Here is a 24,954-nt window from a genome sequence, read left to right as displayed (position 1 = left end):
GCTATTTCCAAGGGCTGAAATGGTTGCTACGAGAGGACACAGGTTTAAGGTGCTGGGGGGTAGGTACAGAGGAGATGTCAGGGGTAAGTTTTTCACTCAGAGGGTGGTGGGTGAGTGGAATCGGCTGACGTCGGTGGTGGTGGAGGCAAACTCGTTGGGGTCTTTTAAGAGACTTCTGGATGAGTACATGGGATTTAATGGGATTGAGGGTTATAGATAGGCCTAGAGGTGGGGATGTGATCGGCGCAACTTGTGGGCCGAAGGGCCTGTTTGTGCTGTGGCTTTCTATGTTCTATGTTCTAAGATCCTGAGGAAACATTTAGACCATTTGAGAAAACAAGAGCTTCCGGCAGAGCCGGTGACGGCACCAACCCCAAACATGCCCACAGTTAGTATTGACCAAAATATTGAGATAACCCAACAGGCCATTGTGAACCCAGGACCTGTTACTGCGGAAGCTAAAGAAACCACAGCAGAGGACTGTGTACCAACAGAAACTGATAGAACATAGAACATAGAACATTACAGCGCAGAACAGGCCCTTCGGCCCACGATGTTGCACCGACCAGTTAAAAAAAAACTGGAGAGACTAGTTGCAATGAGTCAACCCCCAAAGAGAAACTCCAACCAGTCATACTCCGTCACTCTCGACGTAAACTGAAGTCTCTTGAGAGACTGAGGTATTGACGTCAAGGTCTTTAGGTAATCGGGGACCTGAAGGGGGAAGTATGTCATGGCGACCTTGGAGATCACGTGATCTTTTCATTCAAGGTTTTGGCAAACCTTGGGATCCACATGACTCCCCAACCTATGGGACGGCAACACGTGCAATTTGGACCTGGAGAATGGGCTTTAAAACCTGCAGTTGGTGCCTGGACAACAGGTTATGTCAGTTTAGATAAAGCTGTTGTCTTGTTATAAATGTTACTTGTCACTCGCGGACATTTTCAACCTCCCTTTACAACAATCTGAGGTCCCTATCTGCTTCAAGAAGACGACCATCATCCCAGGACCAAAGAAAAACCAAGCAGCGTGCCTTAATGACTATCGTCCGATGTCTCTGACATCCATCATTATGAAGTGCTTCGAAAGGCTAGTCATGGTACAAATCAATTCCAGCCTCCCGGAATGCCTGGATCCACTACAATTTGCCTATTGCTGCAACTGGTCCACAGCAGACGCCATCTCCCTGGCCCTGCACTCAACCCTGGAACACCTAGATAACAAAGACACCTATGTCAGACTCCTATTTATTGATTAGCTCAGCCCCCAACACCATTATTCCTACAAAACTCATCTCCAAACTCCATGGCCTGGGCTTCGGCACCTCCCTCTGCAACTGGATCCTGAACTTCCTAACTCACAGATCACAATCAGTAAGGATAGGCAACAACACCTTCTCCCTGATCATCCTCAACACAGGTGCCCCACAAGGCTGTGTTCTCAGCCCACTACTATACGTTCCTGCCCCAATGAGTGGAAGGCGCCATTTTGCACACTCTGTAACTCTTGTGTCCGATTCTCCGCCGAGGAGGCAAATGGATCTCTCCACCCAAAGAGGGGCATCTTGGTAAATACACTTCTTCACTCAACTTCAATGTAAACTGGATAGAACAAAGAAAATTACAGCACAGGAACAGGCCCTTCGGCCCTCCAAGCCTGCACTGACCATGCTGCCCGACTAAACTAAAACTCCCTACGCTTCCGGGGACCATATCCCTCTATTCCCATCTCATTCATGTACTTGTCAAGACGCCCCTTAAAAGTCACTACCGTATCCGCTTCCACTACCTCCCCCGGTAACGAGTTCCAGGCACCCACCACTCTGTGTAAAAAATATGCCTCGTACATCTCTTTTAAACCTTGCCCCTCGCACCTTAAACCTATGCCCCCTAGTAATTGACTCTTCCACCCTGGGAAAAAGCTTCTGACTATCCAAAGATGTGCGGGCTAGGTTGATTGGCCATTCTAAATTGCCCCTTAGTGTCCCGGGATGCATAGGTTAGAGGGGTTAGTGGGTAAAATATGTAGGGATATGTGGATAGGGCATGGGTGGGATTGTGGTTGGTGCAGACTCGATGGGCCAAATGGCCTCTTTCTGCACTGTAGGATTCTATGATTTTATGATCCACTCTGTCCATGCTTCTCATAATCTTGTAGACTTCTATCAGGTCGCCCCTCAACCTCCGTCGCTCCGGTGAGAATAAACCAAGTTTCTCCAACCTCTCCTCATAGCTAATGCCCTCCATGCCAAGCCTGGCAAATCTTTTCTGTACCCTCTCCAAAGCCTCCACATCCTTCTGGTAGTGTGGCGACCAGAATTGAATACTATATTCCAAGTGCGGCCTCACCAAGGTTCTATAAAGCATCAACATGACTTGCCAATATTTAAACTCAATACCCAGGCCAATGAAGGCAAGCATGCCGTATGCCTTACATAGAACATAGAACATTACAGCGCAGTACGGGCCCTTCGGCCCTCGATGTTGCGCCGACCAGTGGAACCAATCTAAAGCCCCTCTAATCTACACTATTCCAATATCATCATTATGTTTATCCAATAACCATTTGAATGCTCTTAATGTTGACATGTCTACTATTGCTGCAGGCAGGGCATTCCACGCCCTTACTACTCTCTGAGTAAAGAACCTACCTCTAACATCTGTCCTATATCTCTCACCTCTCAATTTAAAGCTATGTCCCCTCGTGCTAACCATCACCATCCGAGGAAAAAGGCTCTCACTATCCACCCTTCTTGACTCCTTCTCCATCCAGCCAGCCTTCTTGACTCCTTCTCCTTCTCCACGTGCATCGCCACTTTCAGTGACCTGTGTACCTGTACACCCAGATCCCTTTGCCTGGAAAATACTCTTAAGGGTTCTGCCATTTACTGTATATTTCCTATCCGTATTAGACCTTCCAAAATGCATTACCTCACATTTGTCTGGATTAAACTCCATCTGCCATCTCTCCGCCCAAGTCTCCAACTGATCTATATCCTGCTGTATCCTCTGATGGTCCTCATCGCTATCCGCAAATCCACCAACCTTCGTGTCGTCTGCAAACTTACTAATCAATCCAGTTACATTTTCCTCCAAATCATTTATATATATTACAAACAGCAAAGATTCCAGCACTGATCCCTGAGGAACACCACTTGTCATGGCCCTCCATTCAGAAACGCACCCTTCCACTGCTACCCTCTGTCTTCTTTGACCGAGCCAGTTTTGTATCCACCTTGCCAGCTCACCTCTGATCCCATGCGACTTCACCTTCTGCACCAGTCTGCCATGAGGGACCTTGTCAAAGGTCTTACTGAAGTCCATGTAGACAAAATCCACTGCCCGACCCTCATCAATCATGTTCGTCACTTCCTCGAAAAACTCGGTCCAGTTACCCATTAACCTCCTTGTCAATCAAAAACCTGTCTAACTCAGCCTTGAATATATTCGGTGACCCAGCCCCCACTGCTCTCTGAGGAAGAGAATTCTAAAGACTAGCGACCTTCTGAGAGAAGAAATTCCACCTTATTGCAGTCTTAAATGGGAGAACCCTTATTCAGAAACTGTGTGCCCAACTTGTCCATGTCGCCCCTTTTTCTAACCCCTAAGCTAGTCCCAATTGCCCGTGTTTGGCCCCTATCCCTCTATACCCATCTTACCCATGTAACTGTCTACACGCTTTTTAAAAGAAAAGATTGTACCCACCTCTACTACTACCTCTGGCAGCTTGTTCCAGTGGGACATCAATTTAAACAGCGATTTTGGAACCCAATTTTTTCTTGAATGATTTTGAGGGATTTTGTTAATCTCTGGGGTTTTATGACACAGATGGTGAGTTGTCGCAGTCTGTATAGTGAAGGTACAGTAAGAAGTTTAACAACACCAGGTTAAAGTCCAACAGGTTTATTTGGTAGCAAAAGCCACACAAGCTTTCGAAGCTCTAAGCCCCTTCTTCAGGTGAGTGGGAATTCTGTTCACAAACAGAGTTTATAAAGACACAGACTCAATTTACATGAATAATGGTTGGAATGCGAATGCTTACAACTAATCAAGTCTTTAAGAAACAAAACAATGGGAGTGGAGAGAGCATCAAGACAGGCTAAAAAGATGTGTATTGTCTCCAGACAAGACAGCCAGTGAAACTCTGCAGGTCCACGCAACTGTGGGCGTTACAAATAGTGTGACATGAACCCAATATCCCGGTTGAGGCCGTCCTTGTGTGTGCGGAACTTGGCTATCAGTTTCTGCTCAGTGACTCTGCGCTGTCGTGTGTCGCGAAGGCCGCCTTGGAGAACGCTTACCCGAATATCAGAGGCCGAATGCCCGTGACCGCTGAAGTGCTCCCCAACAGGAAGAGAACAGTCTTGCCTGGTGATTGTCGAGCGGTGTTCATTCATCCGTTGTCGCAGCGTCTGCATAGTTTCCCCAATGTACCATGCCTCGGGACATCCTTTCTTGCAGCGTATCAGGTAGACAACGTTGGCCGAGTTGCAAGAGTATGTACCGTGTACCTGGTGGATGGTGTTCTCACGTGAGATGATGGCATCTGTGTCGATGATCCGGCACGTCTTGCAGAGGTTGCTGTGGCAGGGTTGTGTGGTGTCTTGGTCACTGTTCTCCTGAAGGCTGGGTAGTTTGCTGCGGACAATGGTCTGTTTGAGGTTGTGCGGTTGTTTGAAGGCAAGAAGTGGGGGTGTGGGGATGGCCTTGGCGAGATGCCGGCATCTCCACATAGTGAAGGTACATCCAGAGTGCTGTTAGTGTGTTCCAGGATTTTGATTTAGTGACAGTGATAGAATGACGATATATTTAGAATCATAGAAGGATTACAGCACAGAGTAGACCATTTGATCCATTGTGTATGTACCAGCTCTGTGCAAGAGCAACTCACTTAGACCCACATGCCTTTTCTCTGCAGCTCTGCAAGTTATTCCTCTTCAGATAATTGTCCATTTCTCTTTTGAAAGCTCTGATTGAAGTTGCCTCAACCACACTCTCAGGCAGCACATTCCAGATCCTGACCACTCACTGTGGAAAAGGTTTTTCTCGTGTGGCTTCTTTTGCCAGTCACTTTAAATCTGTCCCCTCTCATTCTTGATCCTTCCACTAACGGGAGCAGTTTCTCCCTCTCTGAGATCACTAGATTTTTGTGAACCAAATGTATCAAGGAAAAGTGAAATTGGATATGTGGATTTAGATCACAGATCAACAATGATTTTGTTGGATGGACAGACCAGGCCCAAGGGGCTAAGTGGTCGCCTTTTGTTGCTATGAGCCATTCAAGTTCAAATGCAGTGTAACCTCTTGGGTGAAGAGAGGTGGGAGCAGGAATTGCCTGTTACTGCTGCTGGTTGTAGAGGTGTACAAAGCTAGTGAAATAAACCATCTCCACTGGATATCTTTGGAACTGGTTGTTGAGTTTGGAGCTGGAAGGTGCAGGAGGAGTGAGTTGGCAGGATTGCTACTTGGTTCATTTGGTTCAGCCACTTTAGAACTTGATTTTCTCATTTTCTTTCAGTCCTCCTCCTGGGATTGGCTGACGGGTATTGTTTCAGTCAAGCTCTGACTTTTCTCTTCAGAAAAGAAAAACCAAGAAAAACTCTGCTGCTCAGACAGAACCTTTGGAAAGCGAAACAGAGTTAATGTTTGAGTCCAATATGACTCTTCCTTGGAACTTCTTCAAAAGAGTCATGTCAGACTCAAAACGTTAACACTGTTTCTCCTCCACAGATGCTGCCAGACATACAAACAAGGAGGAGGCCATTCAGCCCCTCGAACTGGCTGCACCATTTAATAAGATCGTGGCTGATCTGAAAGTAATCTCAAATCTACTCCGATAACCTATCACCCACTTGCTTACCAAGAATTTATCCACTTCCGTCTTTAAAATATTCTGCTTGCACCGCCTTTTCAGCAAGAGAGTTTTAAAGACACACACTGCGCAGAGGAAGAATTCTGTCTCATCGCCATTTTAAATGGGCGACCGCTTACATTTGAACAGGAGGTGACCCCTAGTTCTAGATTCTCCCACAAGAGGAGATATTCTCTCTACATCCACCCTGTCAATACCCCTCAGGATCTTATAGGCTTCAATTCAGTTTTTCGAGCGCTATTTCTTTTTATTTCAGATTTCCAGCGTCTGCAGTATTTTGTATTAATTATGAGAGTCAGAACAGTGTGGATACAAATCCAACTCGATAGATTCGAGATATTATCCTGGGTGATGTAGTGTAATATTGAGTCAGAGAGGGAATGCAGTACTTCTGGAGGGATAGTACTGAGGGAGTTCTGCACCGTTGAAGGGTCAGTAGTGAGGGAGTGCTGTATGGTCAGAGTGTCAATACGGGGGGTGGAGCGGGGGCTGTTGTACTCTACTGTACTGACAGAGGGTCAGTGCTGAGGGAGTGCCGCACTGTCAGAGGGTCCGTACTGAGAGTGTACAAGGCCTCTTTGTGCATCAACATTTCACAATCACCATTTAAATAATAGTCAGCCATTTTGTTTTTCCTACCCAAGTGGATAACCTCGCATTTATCCTCATTATACCATATCTGCCATGTATTTGCTCACTCACTTGATTTATCTAACTCACTCTGAAGTCTCTTTACATCCCCCAATCACTCATATCCCCACCTAGTTTTGTTTTATCCCTCCCTAACAGCACTGTGGGTGTAATTACACCTTGGGACTGCAGCGGTTCAAGAAGGCATCTCATCACCACCACCTCAAGGGCAATTAGGGATGGGCAATAAATGCTGACCTAGCCAGTGACAATCACATCCCATAAATGAATAATTAAAAAAGCACTTGGAAATATTACATGTAGTTCCCCCATTGACATCTTTGTTCAGTATTGTAAATAGCTGCGGCTCAAACATTGATCCCTGTGGGAACCCCACAATCCACTGCCTGCCACTTAGAAAAAGAGCCATTTATTCCTAATCTCTGATTCCTGCCTGTTAACCAATTCTCAATCCATATTACCCCAATCCCATAATATTTCACACCTCTGAAAATCCAAATGCACCACATCCACTCCCTCTCCGTTATCTATTCTGATAGTTATATCCTCAAAAAACAGGTTTGTCAAACATAATTTTCCTTTTATAAATCCATGTTGACACTGTTTAATCCCATTATCACAACCGTTATAATAGACTAGCATTTTCCCTACGGCTGATGTGAGGCTAACTGGCCTGTAATTCCCTGTTTTCTCCCTCCCTCCTTTTTTAATTAGTGAGGTTACATTTGCCACCCCCCAATCTGCTGGGACTGTTCCAGAATCTACAGAATGTTGGAAGATAACAACAACACATCCACTATTTCCATGGTCGCCTCCTTTCGTACCCTGGGATATAGATTATCAGGCCCCCGGGATTTATCAGCTTTCCAGCTGCTTTTTTTTAGTAATACCAATTTCCTTCAATTTCTCCTCCTCACTCGATGCTGGATTCCCTCGCATTTCTGTGTCTTCCTCTGTGAAGATGGGACTCAAGTAATTGTTTAATTGCTCTGCCATTTTCTTGTTCTCCACCATCAGTTCTGTTTCCTGTAAGGGATCTACATGTGTCTTCAGTAATCTTTTAAAAATATATATTTCTTGACGTTTTTGCAGTCTGTCTTTGTTACTTTTTGAAGATGTAACTAGACACATAGACGAGGGAAGAGCGGTAGATGTAGTTTATATGGATTTCAGCAAGGCGTTTGATAAGGTGCCCCATGCAAGGCTTATTGAGAAAGTGAAGGGGCATGGGACACAAGGGGACATTGCTTTGTGGATTCAGAACTGGCTTGCCCAGAGAAGGCAAAGAGTGGTTGCAGCTGGGTCTTTTTCAGCATGGAGGTCGATCACCAGTGGAGTGCCCCAGGGATCTGTTCTGGGACCCTTGCTCTTTGTGATTTTTATAAATGACCTGGATGAGGAAGTGGAAGGATGGGTTGGCAAGTTTTCTGATGACACAAAGGTTGGTGGTGTTGTGGATAGTGTGGAGGGATGTCAGCAGTTGCAACGAGACATCGATAAGATGCAAGACTGGGCGGAGAAGTGGCAGATGGACTTCAACCCAGATAAGTGTGTGGTGGTTCACTTTGGCAGGTCGAATCGGATGAAAGAATATAATAATAAGGGTAAGACGCTTGGCAGTGTGGAAGATCAGAAGGATCTTGGGGTCCGGGTTCATAGGACGCTCAAAGCAGTGTCGCTGGTAGAGGCTGTGGTTAAGAAGGCGTATGGAATACTGGCCTTCATGCTGATGACACCAAGATTGGTGGAGTAGTGGATGAGGTGGAGGGCTGTTGTAGGCTGCAAAGAGACATAGATAGGATGCAAAGCTGGGCTGAAAAATGGCAAATGGAGTTTAACCCTGATAAATGTGAGGTGATTCATTTTGATAGGACTAATTTAAATGTGGATTACAGGGTCAAAGGTAGGGTTCTGAAGACTGTGGAGGAACAGAGAGATCTTGGGGTCCATATCCACAGATCTCTAAAGGTTGCCACTCAAGTGGATAGAGCTGTGAAGAAGGCCTATAGTGTGTTAGCTTTTATTAACAGGGGGTTGGAGTTTAAGAGCCGTGGGGTTATGCTGCAACTGTACAGGACCTTGGTGAGACCACGTTTGGAATATTGTGTGCAGTTCTGGTCACCTCACTATAAGAAGGATGTGGAAGCGTTGGAGAGAGTGCAGAGGAGATTTACCAGGATGCTGCCTGGTTTGGAGGGTAGGTCATATGAGGAAAGGTTGAGGGAGCTAGGGCTGTTCTCTCTGGAGCGGAGGAGGCTGAGGGGAGACTTAATAGAGGTTTATAAAATGATGAAGGGGATAGATAGAGTGAACGTTCAAAGACTATTTCCTCGGGTGGATGGAGCTATTACAAGGGGGCATAACTATAGGGTTCGTGGTGGGAGATATAGGAAGGATATCAGAGGTAGGTTCTTTACGCAGAGAGTGGTTGGGGTGTGGAATGGACTGCCTGCAGTGATAGTGGAGTCAGACACTTTAGGAACATTTAAGCGGTTATTGGATAGGCACATGGAGCACACCAGGATGATAGGGAGTGGGATAGCTTGATCTTGGTTTCAGATAAAGCTCGGCACAACATCGTGGGCCGAAGGGCCTGTTCTGTGCTGTACTGTTCTATGTTCTATATTCTAATAGAGGAATTGAGTTTAGAAATCGGAAGATAATGCTGCAGCTGTATAGGATCTTGGTCAGACCACACCTGGAGTACTGTGCCCAGTTCTGGTTGCCTCATTGCAGAAAGGATGTGGAGGCCATAGAAAGGGTGCAGAGGAGATTTACAAGGATGTTGCCTGGATTAGGTGGCATGCCTTATGAGGATAGGTTGAGAGAGCTCAGTCTTTTCTCCTTGGAGAAGCGAAGGATGAGAGGTGACCTGATAGCGGTGTATAAGATGTTGAGTGGTATTGATAGAGTGGATTCTCAGAGGCTTTTACCCAGGGCTGAAATGGTTGCCACAAGAGGTCACAGGTTTAGGGTGCTGGGGAGTAGGTACAGAGGAGATGTTAGGGGTAAGTTTTTCACTCAGAGGGTGGTGGGTACATGGAATCGGCTGCCGGTAGTGGTGGTGGAGGCGGATTCGATAGGGTCTTTTAAGAGACTTTTGGATAAGTTCATGGAAGTTAGTAAGATAGAGGGTTATAGGTAAGCCTAGTAGGTAGGGACATGTTCGGCGCAACTTGTGGGCCGAAGGGCCTGTTTGTGCTCTAGCTTTTCTGTGTTCTATGTTCTACTTGCAGGTTTACTCTCATACTCTATTTTCCCTCTGAATCTATCTCTTTATCTGCCTTTGCTGGATTTTGAGCTGCTCCCAATCCTCAGGTACTTTATATCCAGAAACTTAATATGACTCCTCTTTGGATCTAATACTATCCTTAACTTCTTTTGTTAGCTATAGTTGGGCAACTTCTTTTCCTGCTGAATGCTGCAATAGTGTTAGAGGCTCGGGTTAGTTTTAACCACTGCCAAGGAGAGAATCATAGAAACATAGAAAATCAAACCAAGAGTAGGCCAATCAGCCCTTCGAGTCTACTCTGCTATTCATTTTGATCATGGCTGATCATCAAATTCAATGCCCTAATCTTGAGTGTTTGAATGTTGTATTCAATCCTTTCAGGATGCTATACCACGTCTATCTACACGATCAAATTCTTTCATCATCTTCAACACCTCAGTTAGACCACCCTTAATACAGTTTTATAGTTTTTTGAAGTTAAAGTTTAAAGTTTTATTATTAGTGCAACAAGTAGGCTTACATTAACACTGCAATGAAGTTACTGTGAAAATCCCTAGTTGCCACACTCCGGTGCCTGTTCGGGTACACTGAGGGAGAATTTAGCACAGCCAGTGCACCCTAACCAGCACGTCTTTGAGACTGAGAGAGGAAACCGGAGCACCCGGAGGAAACCCACGCAGACACGGGGAGAATGTGCAAACTCCACACAGACAATGACCCAAACCGGGAATCGAACCCGGGTCCCTGGCGCTGTGAGGCAGCAGTGCTGTATAAGCAGTATAATGTTATATACTCGAGGAAATTGACGCCTATGTTTATGCAACGTGCCCATGTGATTTAACCCTCTAAGTCTCAGTGTCATTCTGGTGAATGTGCGAGTCTGACCTCCATTGAAAATTAATTTTGGTGTTTGTTACTAACGTTGTTTTATGAATTATTCTGAGATTTTGAATGTTGTCATTCCAGATAGCGTCATATTAAATCACGGACTCACTAATTCACCAAGCTTGTCATTTCCCAGTCGACACGTGGGATGTGTGTTTGCGTCATTTTGCAGGAAATCGAAAGTGAAGTTACTGTTGGTGCAAGACTTGAGGCGAACTCATGAACTAGAGGTGAGCTGTGCTAAATATTGGTGCTTTTTCGGGGACCATGGCGAAAGATAATTAAGCATCTCTGTGCTAAAGGAGCCCTAGGGTTCCATATTCCATCCCTGTCTGTATTGGCCCTGCTGACCGTTGCTGGGTGAACGGTGGGGATATGTGACGTTGTAGGTTAATGGGGCACAGGGTGTGGGGTTCACCTCAGCCAGGGTTTCTGTCCCAGAGTAAGAATTAAAAATGTAAAGCATGCACCCGTGGGGGAAAAAGGAGAAAACCAGCATGCAGGTACAGCAAACAATAAAGAAAGCGAATGGAATGTTGGCATTTAGAGCTAAAGGAATCGAACATAAAGGTGAGGAAGTATTGTTGCAACTATACAAGGCATTGGTGAGGCCGCACCTAGAGTATTGTGCACAGTTTGGGTCCTGTATTTGAGGAAAGATGTAGTGGCATTGGAGGCAGTTCAGAGGAGGTTCACTAGATTCCAGGGATGAGGCGTTTTTGATTTGATTTGATAAAAATTGTCACATGTATTAACATACAGTGAAAAGTATTGTTTCTTGCGCGCTATGCAGACAAAGCATACCGTTCATAGAGAAGGAAAGGAGAGAGTGCAGAATGTAGTGTCACAGTCATAGCTCGGGTGTAGAGAAAGATCAACTTAATGCAAGGTAAATCCATATAAAAGTCTGACAGCAGCAGGGAAGAAGCTGTTCTTGAGTCGATTGGTACGTGACCTCAGACTTTTGTATCTTTTCCATGATGGAAGAGAGAATGTCCGGGGTGCGTGGGGTCCTTGATTATGCTGGCTGCTTTGCTGAGACAGCGGGAAGTGTAGACAGAGTCAATGGATGGGAGGCTGGTTTGCGTGATGGATTTGATGGGTTTGTCGTATGATGAGAGATTGAACAGTTTAGGCCTACACTCTCTGGAATTTAGAAGAATGTGGGCGATCAAATTGAGGTATACAAGGTGATAAAAGGTATGGATAAAGTAGACGTGGAGCAGATGCTTCCTCTTGTGGGGCAACCTAGGATGAGAGGTCATAGTCTTAGGATAAGGGGCAACAAATTTAAAACAGAGTTGAGGAGAAACTACTTCTCCCAAAGGGTTGTGAATCTGTGGAATTCGCTGCCCCAAAGTGCGGTGGATGCTGGGACAGTGAGTAAATGTAAGGAAGAGTTAGACATTTTAAATTGGTAATGGGTCTATGGGTTATTGGGAGAACACAGTAAGAGTTTTAACAACACCAGGTTAAAGTCTAACAGGTTTATTTGGTAGCAAATGCCATAAGCTTTCGGAGCGCTGCTCCTTCGTCAGATGGAGTGGAAATGTCCTCTCAAACAGGGCACAGAGACACAAAATCAAGTTACAGAATACTGATTAGAATGCGAATCCCTACAGCCAGCCAGGTCTTAAAGATACAGACAATATGGGTGGAGGGAGCATTAAGCACAGGTTAAAGAGATGTGTATTTAACCTGTGCTTAATGCTCCCTCCACCCACATTGTCTGTATCTTTAAGACCTGGCTGGCTGTCGGGATTCGCATTCTAATCAGTATTCTGTAACTTGATTTTGTGTCTCTGTGCCCTGTTTGAGAGCAGATTTCCACTCCATCTGACGAAGGAGCAGCACTCCGAAAGCGAATGGTATTTGCTACCAAATAAACCTGTTAGACTTTAACCTGGTGTTGTTAAAACTCTTACTGTGTTTACCCCAGTCCAACGCCGGCATCTCCACATCATTATCGGGAGACGGCAGGAAAATGGAGATGAGGTGCATATGAGCCATGATCGAATGGCGGAGCGGACTTGATGGACCGAATGGCCTAATTCTGCTCCTATATCTTATGAACTTATGAAAACGCAGTCTTCAGGTCTCGGAGGATGATTGCTGGATGCACCATAATTGATTGATCTGTTAGGTCTACTCAGCATCTTCTATTCTTGAATGTGAAACTGGAGATTCACTCTGCTCCCAGCACTGTAGGAGCTGTAGATCCTCCCTGTGCATTGGACAGTCAGTTTGGGCTCCCATTCACCATTGAGTGAAATGTTATATTGAGGAGCCATCTTCCTGTTCAGGATGTAATAGATGCAGCGGCACTTTTCAAAGAAGAACTGGGAAGTTCTCTTTGAAGCCCTGGCCAACGTTCATGTGTCAACCAGCATTGCTGCTGAAATTTCTCGGTTTGTGAGCTGTTCAGTAAAATATTGTCTGCAGTGCTGATGGTTGCGGGAACTGGTTTTTTTTGATTCTGCAGTGGTTGTCCTCTGACATTGAACTTGGATCATACCAGGAACAGAGGGATCAATAAATTTACAACAGTGAGCAGTCGCGTCTATCCCCATGGGAACTGCAGTGTTCTTGTACTGTCCGTGTAGTCACTAGAATTCCATGTATCGATGCAATATTAAACCTCCCAGTCAGTTACCTGGGAGGTTCCCCCTCATTGTTCCACTGGAGCAAGCTGAGAGGGAGTAATTGGAGGCAGCAGTGCTGGTGAGAGATTAATTGAATTGTTTATTTATTTAATTAATCAGCTAGCGTGTGTGTTTTTTTTGGCCTTTACTTTTGCAGTTGTATTTTAAGTTTAAAGTGAAAACTGGAAGTGGGCTGCTAAGGAGTCTGGGAAGGGTTTTTTAAGCGCGTGAAGTATAAAAGGTAGGCTGCAGTATACAGCGGGCAGCGTCGGGAGCGGGCAGCGTAGTGAGTGGGAAGCAGAGTATGAGCTATAAGGCTTTGGCTCACAGGGCTTAGGCAGAAAGGGCGAGGCAGGGGTGAGTTTAATTAATTCTTGCTGTTTCTACCTGGTACTGGCAAGGTATCTAGAGGGGATGGGTGTGCAGGCAGTGCTATGTTCCTCTTGCACTATGTTTGAGGTGAGGGACGACGACAGTGTCCCTGCTGATTACACCTGTGGGAAGTGCACCCATCTGCAGCTCCTCCAAAACCGTGTCAGGGAACTGGAGCTGGAGTTGGATGAACTTAGGATCATTAGGGACGCAGAGGTGGCCATAGACAGAAGCTTTAGGAATACAGTTACTCCGAGGAATGAAAACAGACGGGTGACGGTGAGAGAGGCTGGGAGGAAGCAGTCTGTGCAGGGATCCCCGGTGGTCGTTCCCCTTAGCAACAAGTATTCCGCTTTGGATAAGGTTGAGGGGGATGACATACCAGTGGTGAGCCGCAGTGAGAGGATCTCCAGCACTGTGTCCGTCTCTGTGGCTCGGGAGGGTAAGGGGCAGAGCGGGAGGGCAATAGTAATTGGGGACTCGTTAGTTAGAGGGATAGATAGGAGGTTCTGTGGCAGCAAAAGAGACTCACAGATGGTATGTTGCCTACCGGATGCCAAGGTCCGTGACGTCTCAGACCGTGTTTTCCGGATTCTGAAGGGGGAGGGGAAACAGTCACAAGTCGTGGTACACATTGGTACCAACGACATAGGTAAGAGAAGGGACGGGGATTTAAAACAGGAATTTCTGGAGCTGGGCTGGAAGCTGAGAGCCAAGACAAAACATGTGGTCATCTCTGGTACGTTGCCGGTGCCACGTGATAGCGAGTTGAGGAACAGGGAGAGAGTGCAGTTAAACATGTGGTTGCAGGGATGGTGTAGGAGGGAGGGATTCAGATACGTGGATAATTGGAACACATTCTGGGGAAGGTGGGACCTGTACAAACAGGACGGGGTGCACCTGAACCAGAGGGGCACCAATATCCTAGGAGGGAAATTTGTTACGGCTCTTCAGGGAGGTTTAAACTAATTTGTCAGAAGAGTGGGAAAAGGAGTTGTAGTCCAGAAGTCACTGAGGGTGGTGAGGTATTGGGGAAGGTATCAGGGTCAAGGGTGGGTACCGGTAGACAGGAAGGTGGGTTGAAGTTGTGTCTACTTCAATGCAAGGAGCATCTGGAACAAGGTAGATGAACTTGGGGCGTGGATTGGTACTTGGGACTACGATGTTGTGGCCATTACGGAGACGTGGGTAGAACAAGGACAGGAATGGTTGTTGGACGTTCCGGGGTATAGATGTTTCAGTAAGTGTAGGGAAGCTGGTAAAAGAGGTGGAGGAGTGGCATTGTTAATCAAGGATAGTTTAATGGCTGCGGAAAGGCACTTCGAGGGGGATCTGAGGTAATATGGGCTGAGGTTAGAAATAGGAAAGGAGCGGTCACGTTGTTAGGAGTTTACTATAGGCCCCCAAATAGTAATAGAGATGTGGAGGAAGAAATTGTTAAGCAGATTATGGATATGTGTAGGGGTCACAGGGTAGTTGTCATGGGGGACTTTAACTTTCCAAATATTGATTGGAACCTTTGTAGGTCAAATAGTTCGGATGGGGCAGTTTTTGTGCAGTGTGTACAGGAGGGTTTCCTGACACAATATGTGGATAGGCCGACAAGAGGTGAGGCCACATTGGATTTGGTACTGGGAAATGAACCGGGCCAAGTGTTAGATTTGGTTGTGGGGGAGCACTTTGGAGATAGTGACCACAATTCGGTGTCTTTTGTTATTGCAATGGAGAGGGATAGGGCCGTACGGCAGGGCAAGGTTTACAATTGGGGGAGAGGTAATTATGATGCGATTAGGCAAGAATTAGGGGGCATAAATTGGGAACAGAAACTGTCAGGGAAATGAACTAATGAAAAGTGGAACTTTTTCAAGGAACAAATACTGGATGTCCTTGATAGGTATGTCCCTGTCAGGCAGGGAGGAAATGGCCGAGTGAGGGAACCATGGTTCACGAAAGAGGTGGTATGTCTTGTGAAAAGGAAGAGGGAAGCTTATGTAGGGACGAGGAAACAAGGTTCAGATGGCTCGATTGAGGGTTACAAGTTAGCAAGGAATGAGCTGAAAAAGGGGCTTAGGAGAACTAGGAGGGGACACGAGAAGTCCTTGGCGGGTCGGATCAAGTTAAGCCTCAAGGCTTTTTACTCTTATGTGAGGAATAAAAGAATGACCAGGGTGAGGTTAGGGCTGGTCAAGGACAGTAGTGGGAACTTGTGTATGGAGTCAGTAGAGATAGGCGAGGTGATGAATAAATACTTTTCTTCAGTATTCACCAAGGAGAGGGGCCATGTTTTTGAGGAAGAGAAGGTGTTACAGGCTAATAGGCTGGAGGAAATAGATGTTCGGAGGGAGGATGTCCTGGCAGTTTTGAATAAACTGAAGGTCGATAAGTCCCCTGGGCCTGATGAAATGTATCCTAGGATTCTTTGGGAGGCAAGGGATGAGATTGCAGAGCCTTTGGCTTTGATCTTTGGGTCCTCGCTGTCCACGGGGATGGTGCCAGAGGACTGGAGAATGGCGAATGTTGTTCCTCTGTTTAAGAAAGGGAATAGAAATGACCCTGGTAATTATAGACCGGTTAGTCTTACTTCGGTGGTTGGTAAATTGATGGAAAAGGTCCTTAGAGATGGGATTTACGACCATTTAGAAAGATGCGGATTAATCCGGGATAGTCAGCATGGATTCGTGAAGGGCAAGTCGTGCCTCACAAATTTGATAGAATTTTTTGAGGAGGTAACTAAGTGTGTTGATGAAGGTGGGGTTATGCTGCAACTGTACAGGACCTTGGTGAGACCACATTTGGAATATTGTGTGCAGTTCTGGTCACCTCACTATAAGAAGGATGTGGAAGCATTGGAGAGAGTGCAGAGGAGATTTACCAGGATGCTGCCTGGTTTGGAGGGTAGGTCTTATGAGGAAAGGTTGAGGGAGCTAGGGCTGTTCTCTCTGGAGCGGAGGAGGCTGAGGGGAGACTTAATAGAGGTTTATAAAATGATGAAGGGGATAGATAGAGTGAACGTTCAAAGACTATTTCCTCGGGTGGATGGAGCTATTACAAGGGGGCATAACTATAGGGTTCGTGGTGGGATTAATAGGAAGGATATCAGAGGTAGGTTCTTTACGCAGAGAGTGGTTGGGGTGTGGAATGGACTGCCTGCAGTGATAGTGGAGTCAGACACTTTAGGAACATTTAAGCGGTTATTGGACAGGCACATGGAGCACACCAGGATGATAGGGAGTGGGATAGCTTGATCTTGGTTTCAGATAAAGCTCGGCACAACATCGTGGGCCGAAGGGCCTGTTCTGTGCTGTACTGTTCTATGTTCTATGAGTCTGGGCTAAAGTAAAACTGTTCTTCAATTAGTTAATTTAGTTTTCTCGTGAACCAAAACCTCACGTATTTTTCGGTGCCTCAGGGTGCTCCCCCTGGTATTACAGAGACAGAATGGCTCCCCAACCACCACTCCATTTTAGAATAACTGAACAGGGAATGAGGTAGTTGTACCAATTAGAGCCAATATGATGGCAAAGAGAAAAGGGACATGACTAACATTTTAATAGAGACATCATTAATCTGGATTGATCCAAAGGATCGGAAGAGGTGTACCTAATAGTGGAAGGAAAATGGAGAAAGGAGTAAGTTGGCTAATCTGTGAAGCTACTAAAAACATTGAAAAATGATCGTGGGAGATTTTTCACTACCCCAAAATGAGCTGGCAAGAAAAGATTGTGAAAAGGGAATAGGGAATTGAGTTTTTCATAGACTCATAGAATCCCTACAGTGCAGAAGGAGACCATCGAGTCTGCACTGATCACGATCCCACCCATGCCCTATTCCCGTAACCCCTCGTATTTACCCTGACACAAGGTTTAATTTAGCATGGCTAATCAACCTAACCTGCACATCTTTGGACTGGGGGGGGAAACCGGAGCACCCGGAGGAAACCCACGCAGACACTGGGAGAATGTGCAAACTCCATACAGACAGTGACCCGAGGCCGGAATTCAACCCAGGTCCCTGGCACTGTGAGGCAGCAGTGCTAACCACTGTGTCACCAGGTCGCCCTATGGTGTGTATGGGACTCCTTTCTTTCTCAGTGTGTATAAGAAGACAATTACTGTCAGATCTAGTAATGAGAAACGAGCAAGAGCAGATCAGAGAAGTAAGCATAAGGAAAGATCTAGGCAATAGTGATCACAACATGATGTTGAAAATAATAATTGAGAAAGACCAAAGTAATAGATTGCCTAAAAATAGTTTTGTGTTAAACAATGAGTATGGAACCAGGAAAAAAGACTGAAAAAGTGTTTCCAAAAGATATGGAACTGCAGTAACATTTGTAAAGGTGATCGATAGAGTTCAGGAAACTCTCTTCTGCCAAAAACCAGGAACAAACAAGTCAATAATGAAATGTTTTTTCATTTCATCAACAGTTAAAGCTAGCTATTTCATGTTCCTGCTTTGTAGTAACAACGTAACTGATATTCTCCACTAACTGGATGCTACCATCAAGCCAAAAACAAGTTTTGCCTACTGCACAAATGAAACATAGAAAATGTGAGCAGGAATAGGATGGAAATAGAGGGATGTGGTCCCCGGAAGGGTAGGGGGTTTTAGTTCAGTCAGGCAGCGTGGTCGGTGCAGGCTTGGAGGGCCGATGGGCCTGTTCCTGTGCTGTAATTTTCATCGTTCTTTGTTCTTTAAGTAGGCCATTCAGCCCTTTGGGCCTGTTCCACCATTCATTATGATCATGGCTGATCATCGGCCTCAACACCACACTCCCACTCTCTCCCCATACTCCTTTAGAGTCTAGAAATCAATCTATTTCCTCTTTAAATATATTCAGTGGCTTGGCCCCCACATCTTTCTGTGAGAGAGAATTCCACAGGTTCACCAGCCTCTGAGTGAAAATCTCCTACTCTCAGTTGTGAGTGGCCTACCCCGTATCCTGAGACTGTGACTCTTCGTTCTAATGATGTGGAGATGCCAGCGTTGGACTGGGGTGAACACAGTAAGAAGTCTCACAACACCAGGTTAAAGTCCAACAGGTTTATTTGGTAGCAAATACCATAAGCTTTCGGAGCACTGAGCAGTGCTCCAAAAGCTTATGGTATTTGCTACCAAATAAACCTGTTGGACTTTAACCTGGTGTTGTGAGACTTCTTACTACACTCTTCGTTCTAGACATTCCTCCCCAGCCAGAGGAAACAACATCCCTGTATCCAGTCTGTCCGGCCCTGTCAGAATTTCATATGTTTCAGTTAGATCCCCTCTCATAAATTCCAGTGAAAACAGGCCCAGTCAACCCCATGTCTGTTTTGGCAGATAAGGCAAAGGAGAATCCACGGAGCTTCTACAAATACATAAAGGGCAAAAGAGTAACAAGATAGAGAGTAGGGCCTCTTAAGGATCAACAAAGTCATCTATGTGCAGATCCACAAGAGATGGGTGAGATCCTAAATGAATATTTCTCATCAGTATTTACTGTTGAGAAAAGCATGGATGTTAGGGAACTTGGGGAAATAAATAGTCATGTCTTGAGGAGTGTACATATTACGGAGAAGGGGGTGCTGGAAGTCTTAAAGTGCATCAAGGTAGATCAATCCCCGCGACCTGATGAAGTGTACCCGAGGATATTGTGGGAGGCGAGGGAGGAAATTGCGGGTCCCCTAACCAAGATATTTGAATCATCGATAGTCACGGGCGAGGTGCCTGAAGATTGGAGAGTGGCAAATGTTGTGCCTTTGTTTAAAAAGGGCTGCAGGGAAAAGCCTGGGAACTACAGGCCAATGAGCCTCACATCTGTGGTGGGTAAATTGTTGGAAGGTATTTTGAGAGACAGGATCTACAGGCATTTAGAGAGGCAAGAACTGATTAGGGACAGTCAGCATGGCTTTGTGAGTGGAAAATCATGCCTCACAAATTTGATTGAGTTTTTTGAAGGGGTAACCAAGAAAGTAGGTGACGGCAGTGCAGTTGATGTTGTCTACATGGACTTTAGCAAGGCCTTTGACAAGGTACTGCATGGTAGGCTGTTGCATAAGGTTAAATCTCACGGGATCCAAGGTGAAGTTTCTAAATGGATACAAAATTGGCTTCTTGACAGAATCCAGAGGGCGGTTGTAGAGGGTTGTTTTTCAAACTGGAGGCCTGTGACCAGCGATGTGCCTCAGGGATCAGTGCTGGGTCCACTGTTATTTGTAATTTATATTAATGATTTGGATGAGAATATAGGAAGCATGGTTAGTAAGTTTGCCGATGACACTAATATTGATGGCATAGTGGGCAGCGAAGAACGTTATCTCCAATTGCAACGGGTTCTTGATCAATTGGGCCAGTGGGCTGACGAATGGCAGATGGAGTTTAATTTAGACAAATGCGGGATGATGCATTTTGGTAGATTGAACCAGGGCAGGACTTACTCAGTTAATGGTAAGGTGTTGGGGAGAGTTACAGAACAAAAAGATCTAGGGGTACATGTTCATAGCTCCTTGAAAGTGGAATCACAGGTGGACAGAGTGGTGAAGAAGGCATTCGGCATGCTTGGTTTCATTGGTCAGAAGATTGAATACAGGAGTTGGGATGTCTTGTTGAAGTTGTACAAGACATTGGTAAGGCCACACTTGGAATACTGTGTGCAATTCTGGTCACCCTATTATAGAAAGGATATTATTAAACTAGAAAGAGTCCAGAAAATATTTACTAGGATGCTACCGGGACTTGATGGTTTGAGTTATAAGGAGAGACTGGATAGACTGGGACTTTTTTCTCTGGAGCGTCGGAGGCTGAGGGGTGACCTTATAGAGGTCTATAAAATAATGAGGGGCATAGACAAGGTAGATAGTCAATATCTTTTCCCAAAGGTAGGGGAGTCTAAAACTAGAGGGCATAGGTTTAAGATGAGAGGGGAGAGATACAAAAGTGTCCAGAGGGGCACTTTTTTCACACAGAGGGTGGTGAGTGTCTGGAACAAGCTGCCAGAGGTAGTAGTAGAGGCGGGTACAATTTTGTCTTTTAAAAAGCATTTAGACAGTTACATGAGTACAATGGGTATAGAGGGATATGGGCCAAATGCGGGCAATTGGGATTAGCTTAGGGGTTTTAAAAAAGAAAGGGCGGCATGGACAAGTTGGGCCGAAGGGCCTGTTTCCATGCTGTATGCCTCTATGCCTCTATGACTATCTCTCCTTTTAAGACTGCCAACCCAGGAATCAGTCTGGTGAACGTTCACTGAACTTCCTCTGTGGCAGATATATCCTTTCGTAGATAAGGAGACCAAAACCGCACATAATACTCTGTGTGGTCTTACCAAGGCTCTGTACAGCTACAGTAAGACAGACATCCTTGTTCCTGCACAAGTCCTCCTGCAATGAAGGCCAACATACTATTTTCCGTCCTAACTGCTTGCTTGTACCTGCATGTTTGCTTTCAGTGTTTGGTGTACAAGGACACCCAGCTCCCTTTATTTGTCCACATTTCCCAATTCATTTTAATAAGACTTTGCCATTCTGGTTCTCTGTCCAAAGTGGATAACTTCACATTTATCCACGTTACACCACATCTGCCGTGTATTTGCCCACTCACTCAGTTTTTCTAAATCACCTTGAAGCCTCTTTTTTAATCGATCCATGGGATGTAGGCATCGCTGGCTGGAACAGCATTTATTGCCCATCCCAATTTGCCCCAGAACTGAGCGGTTTGTGAGACCATATCGGGGGCATTGTTGTGGGTCTGGAATGGCATCAAGTTGTGATGTTCATTTAGAGAGCCAGTACAGACAAATGGCTTCCTTTTGTCACACAACAATTCTCTGATTCTGCTTTAAAAAACTCAGAACTCCTTGATAACCCAGCTCTTAACTTCCCGAGTTGTAAAAGCTGAGTAAAAATGCATGTAGCAAACAGGGCCTCAGACCCGCTGACACACAACTCTCAGAAAATCTCAAAATGAAACTGCACCTCGGTTACACCTTTCTTGACAGACAGTTACAAAGTATGAATTAGCTTTAATGTTTGTATTGTTCCTAGCAGTGGAAGGTGATTTTCCACAGGGATTAATGTCGGGGCTGCTGTTTATCATCATTCACATAAATGTTTCAGAGTCAGAAATCAGCAATGCAATTTCTAAAGCTGTGGAAGATTGGGAGGTGCGGTTAATACAGAGAGAGACTGTGGTCACATAGAGACAGTCATTCATAAACTTGCATAATAGTTATGTAATTAGTAAATTAATTTCAATCCAGGTAAGTGTGAGGTGATAATGTTTTGGTAGAAGAATTAAGAAGGCCAGAAAGTCAGAAGTGAAAATAGTTGCGGAACAAAAGGATCTGGCAGTGAAGATGTACAAATTACCAAAGGTAATGACGCTGGTTAATAAAAGCAAACCAGGCACAAAGATTCATTTCTGGAGAAATGATTTGTAAAGCCTGTATTGAACCTTGGAATTCCAATGTGCAGTTTTGGTTCATTTTGTGACAAGGAAATAGAGGCACTGGGGAAAGTGCAAAAACTATTAACATGAGTTATTTAAAGTTCATTTATTAGTGTCACAAGTAAAGCTTACATTAACACTGAATGAAGTTACTGCGAAAATCTCCTAGTCGCCACACTCTGGCACTCAGGTACACTGAGGGAGAATTTAGCATGGCCAATGCACCCTAACCAGCACGTCTTTCAGACTGGGAGGAAACCGGAGCATCCGGAAGAAACCCACGGGGGAGAACATGCAGACTCCACACAGACTGTGACCCAAGCCAGGAATCGAATCCGGGTCCCTGAGGCAGCTGGGCTAACCACTGTGACGCCCTATATCATAACTGAGAGGTTATAAGTCTCAAGAAAGATTGAACAGGCTGGGGTTCTAGACGACTGAGGGAAAAGTGATAGGGACCTTCAAAATAAGTACAGGGTTTCGGAGGGTGGATATGAAGATGTTTCCACTTGTGGAGCAGAGTTTAACTGCCCCAAAGTGGGCAGAGCAGTAGAACTTGGCGAACCATTCAAAAATCAATAGACTTTTGCAAGACCAGAAATTCCCGCTGGTGGGAGCAACCACAAAGCTTTGCCAGTGGGGGAGCCCAAAACAAAAGGCCCAAAATTCATTAACACAGGCAATGGTTGAGGCTAACTTAATCAATCCATTTAAAGGGAAGCTGGAGACAGGAAGGAACAGAAGAATATGCTAATGAGGCTAGTTAATGTCAGATAGGAGAAGGCTCCTGTGGTTCATAACCATGAGCAGAGACTCATTGGACAGAATGGGCTGTTTCCACACTGTAGAATCTCTACTCCTAATTGCCTTTGAGAAGCTGATGGTGAGCTGCTTCTTGAACTGCACGCGCTGATGTTGCTCCCAATGTGTCATTAGATTGTGAGTTCCAGGTCTATGGAATAGTTTGAAGAAAAGTATTAAAGGATGGTAAATGATGTGGAAATGGTAGAATTCTCATGATGTTGCTTCCCTTGTCCTTCTGTTTGGTGAAGGTCAGGGCAGGGAGGTGCTTTTAACCATAAGACCATAAAAAATAGGATCAGGAGTAGGCCATTCGGCCCCTCGAGCCTGCTCCGCCATTCAGTAGGGTCATGGCTGATTCCGCACGTGCATTTTCCTGTTCTTTCCCTTCACCCTTAATTCCCTTACTGATCAAACATTTTATCAATCTCAGTCTTAAATATACACAAGGATTCTGCCCTCATGGGTCTCGATGGCAAGGAATTCCAAAGACACTCAAAGCTCTGAGAGAAGAAATTTCTCCTCATCTCAGTCTTAAATTGGTGCCCTTTTATTCTGAGACTGTGCCCTCTGGTCCTAGACTTTCCCATGAGGGGAAACATCCTCTCCGCATTTACCCTGTCAAGCCCCTTAAGAATCCTATGTTTCGAAGAGATTCTTCTAAATTCCAATGAGTAGAGTCCCAACCTGTTTAATCTTTCCTCATAAGACAATCCCTCCGTACTGGGGATCATCCTGGTGAACCTTCTCTGAACTGCCTCCAATTAAATGAGCGAACAAAAACTGCTCACAGTGCTCCAGATGTGGTCTCACCAGTACCTTGTACAGCTGCAGCAAGACTTCCCGACTCTTATACTCCAAATCCCCTTAAAATAAGGGCCGACATTCCATTAGCCTTCCTGATGACCTGATTTGTAGCCAAATGGATACAAAATTGGCTTGATAACAGTTGATGGTGGTTGTAGAAGGTTATTTTTCAAACTGGAGGCCTGTGACCAGCGGTGTGCCTCAGGGATCGGTGCTGGGCCCACTGTTATTTGTCATTTATATTAATGATTTGGATGAGAATTTAGGATGCATGGTTAGTAGGTTTACAGATGACACCAAGATTGGTGGCATAGTGGACAGTGAAGAAGGTAATCTCGGATTGTAACAGGATCTTGATCAATTGGGCCAGTGGGCTGATGAATGGCAGATGGAGTTTAATTTAGATAAATGTGAGGTGGTGCATTTTGGTAGATTGAACCAGGGCAGGACTTACTCAGTTAATGGTAGGGCGTTGGGGAGAATTACAGAACAAAGAAATCGAGGGGTACATGCTCACTGTAAGTGGAGTCACAGGTGGACAGAGTGGTGAAGAAAGCATTCAGCATGCTTGGTTTCATTGGTCAGAACATTGAATACAGGAGTTGGGACGTCTTGTTGAAGTTGTACAAGACATTGGTAAGGCCACACTTGGAATACTGTGTACAGTTCTGGTCACCCTATTATAGAAAGGATATTATTAAACTAGAAATAGTGTAGAAAAGATTTACTAGGATGCTACCGGGACTTGATGGTTTGAGTTATAAGGAGAGGCTGGATAGACTGGGACGTTTTTCTCTGGAGCGTAGGAGGCTGAGTGGTGATCTTAGAGGTCTATAAAATAATGAGGGACATAGATCAGCTAGATAGTCAATATATTTTCCCAAAGATAGGGGAGTCTAAAACTAGACGGCATAGGTTTAAGATGAGAGGGGAGAGATACAAAAGTGTCCAGAGGGGCATTTTTTCACACACAGGGTGGTGCTTGTTTGGAACAAGCTGCCAGAGGTAGTAGTAGAGGCGGGTACATATAATTTTATCTTTCAAAAAGCATTTGGACAGTTACATGGGTAAGATGGGTATAGAGGGATATGGGTCAAACGCAGGGAATTGGGACTAGCTTAGGGGTTAAAAATAGGGGTGGAAGGGCCTGTTTCCATGCTGTAAACCTCTATGACTCTACCTACTGCACCAATGTTCTAGCTTTCTGTGTTTCGTGGGCAAGCCCCCCAAATCCTTTGTGTTGCAGCTTTCTGAAATAACCTTGGA

At 45.3% G+C, this 24,954-nt stretch overlaps 1 protein-coding gene across 3 annotated transcripts in view; it reads left to right on the top strand.

Annotated features, from left to right (window-relative positions):
* The window catches only part of LOC144495518 (anion exchange protein 2-like), a 373,575-nt gene that overhangs the window by 33,015 nt on the left and 315,606 nt on the right, over positions 1–24,954 (top strand). For 2 of the 3 annotated variants that reach the window (XM_078215547.1, XM_078215541.1), the window contains exon 2: positions 10,724–10,872. The exons of the other annotated variant lie outside the window; for it this stretch is intronic. The gene's annotated coding sequence lies outside the window, so the exon portion shown is untranslated. The remainder of the gene's footprint in view (positions 1–10,723; positions 10,873–24,954) is intronic. 3 annotated transcript variants of the gene reach the window in all.

This window comes from Mustelus asterias, chromosome 7, assembly GCF_964213995.1.
Source record: "Mustelus asterias chromosome 7, sMusAst1.hap1.1, whole genome shotgun sequence".
NCBI classification, from domain to species: domain Eukaryota; kingdom Metazoa; phylum Chordata; class Chondrichthyes; order Carcharhiniformes; family Triakidae; genus Mustelus; species Mustelus asterias.
The sequence above is the reverse complement of the archived record's forward strand: the minus strand, read 5'-3'. Positions and strand labels throughout refer to the sequence as shown.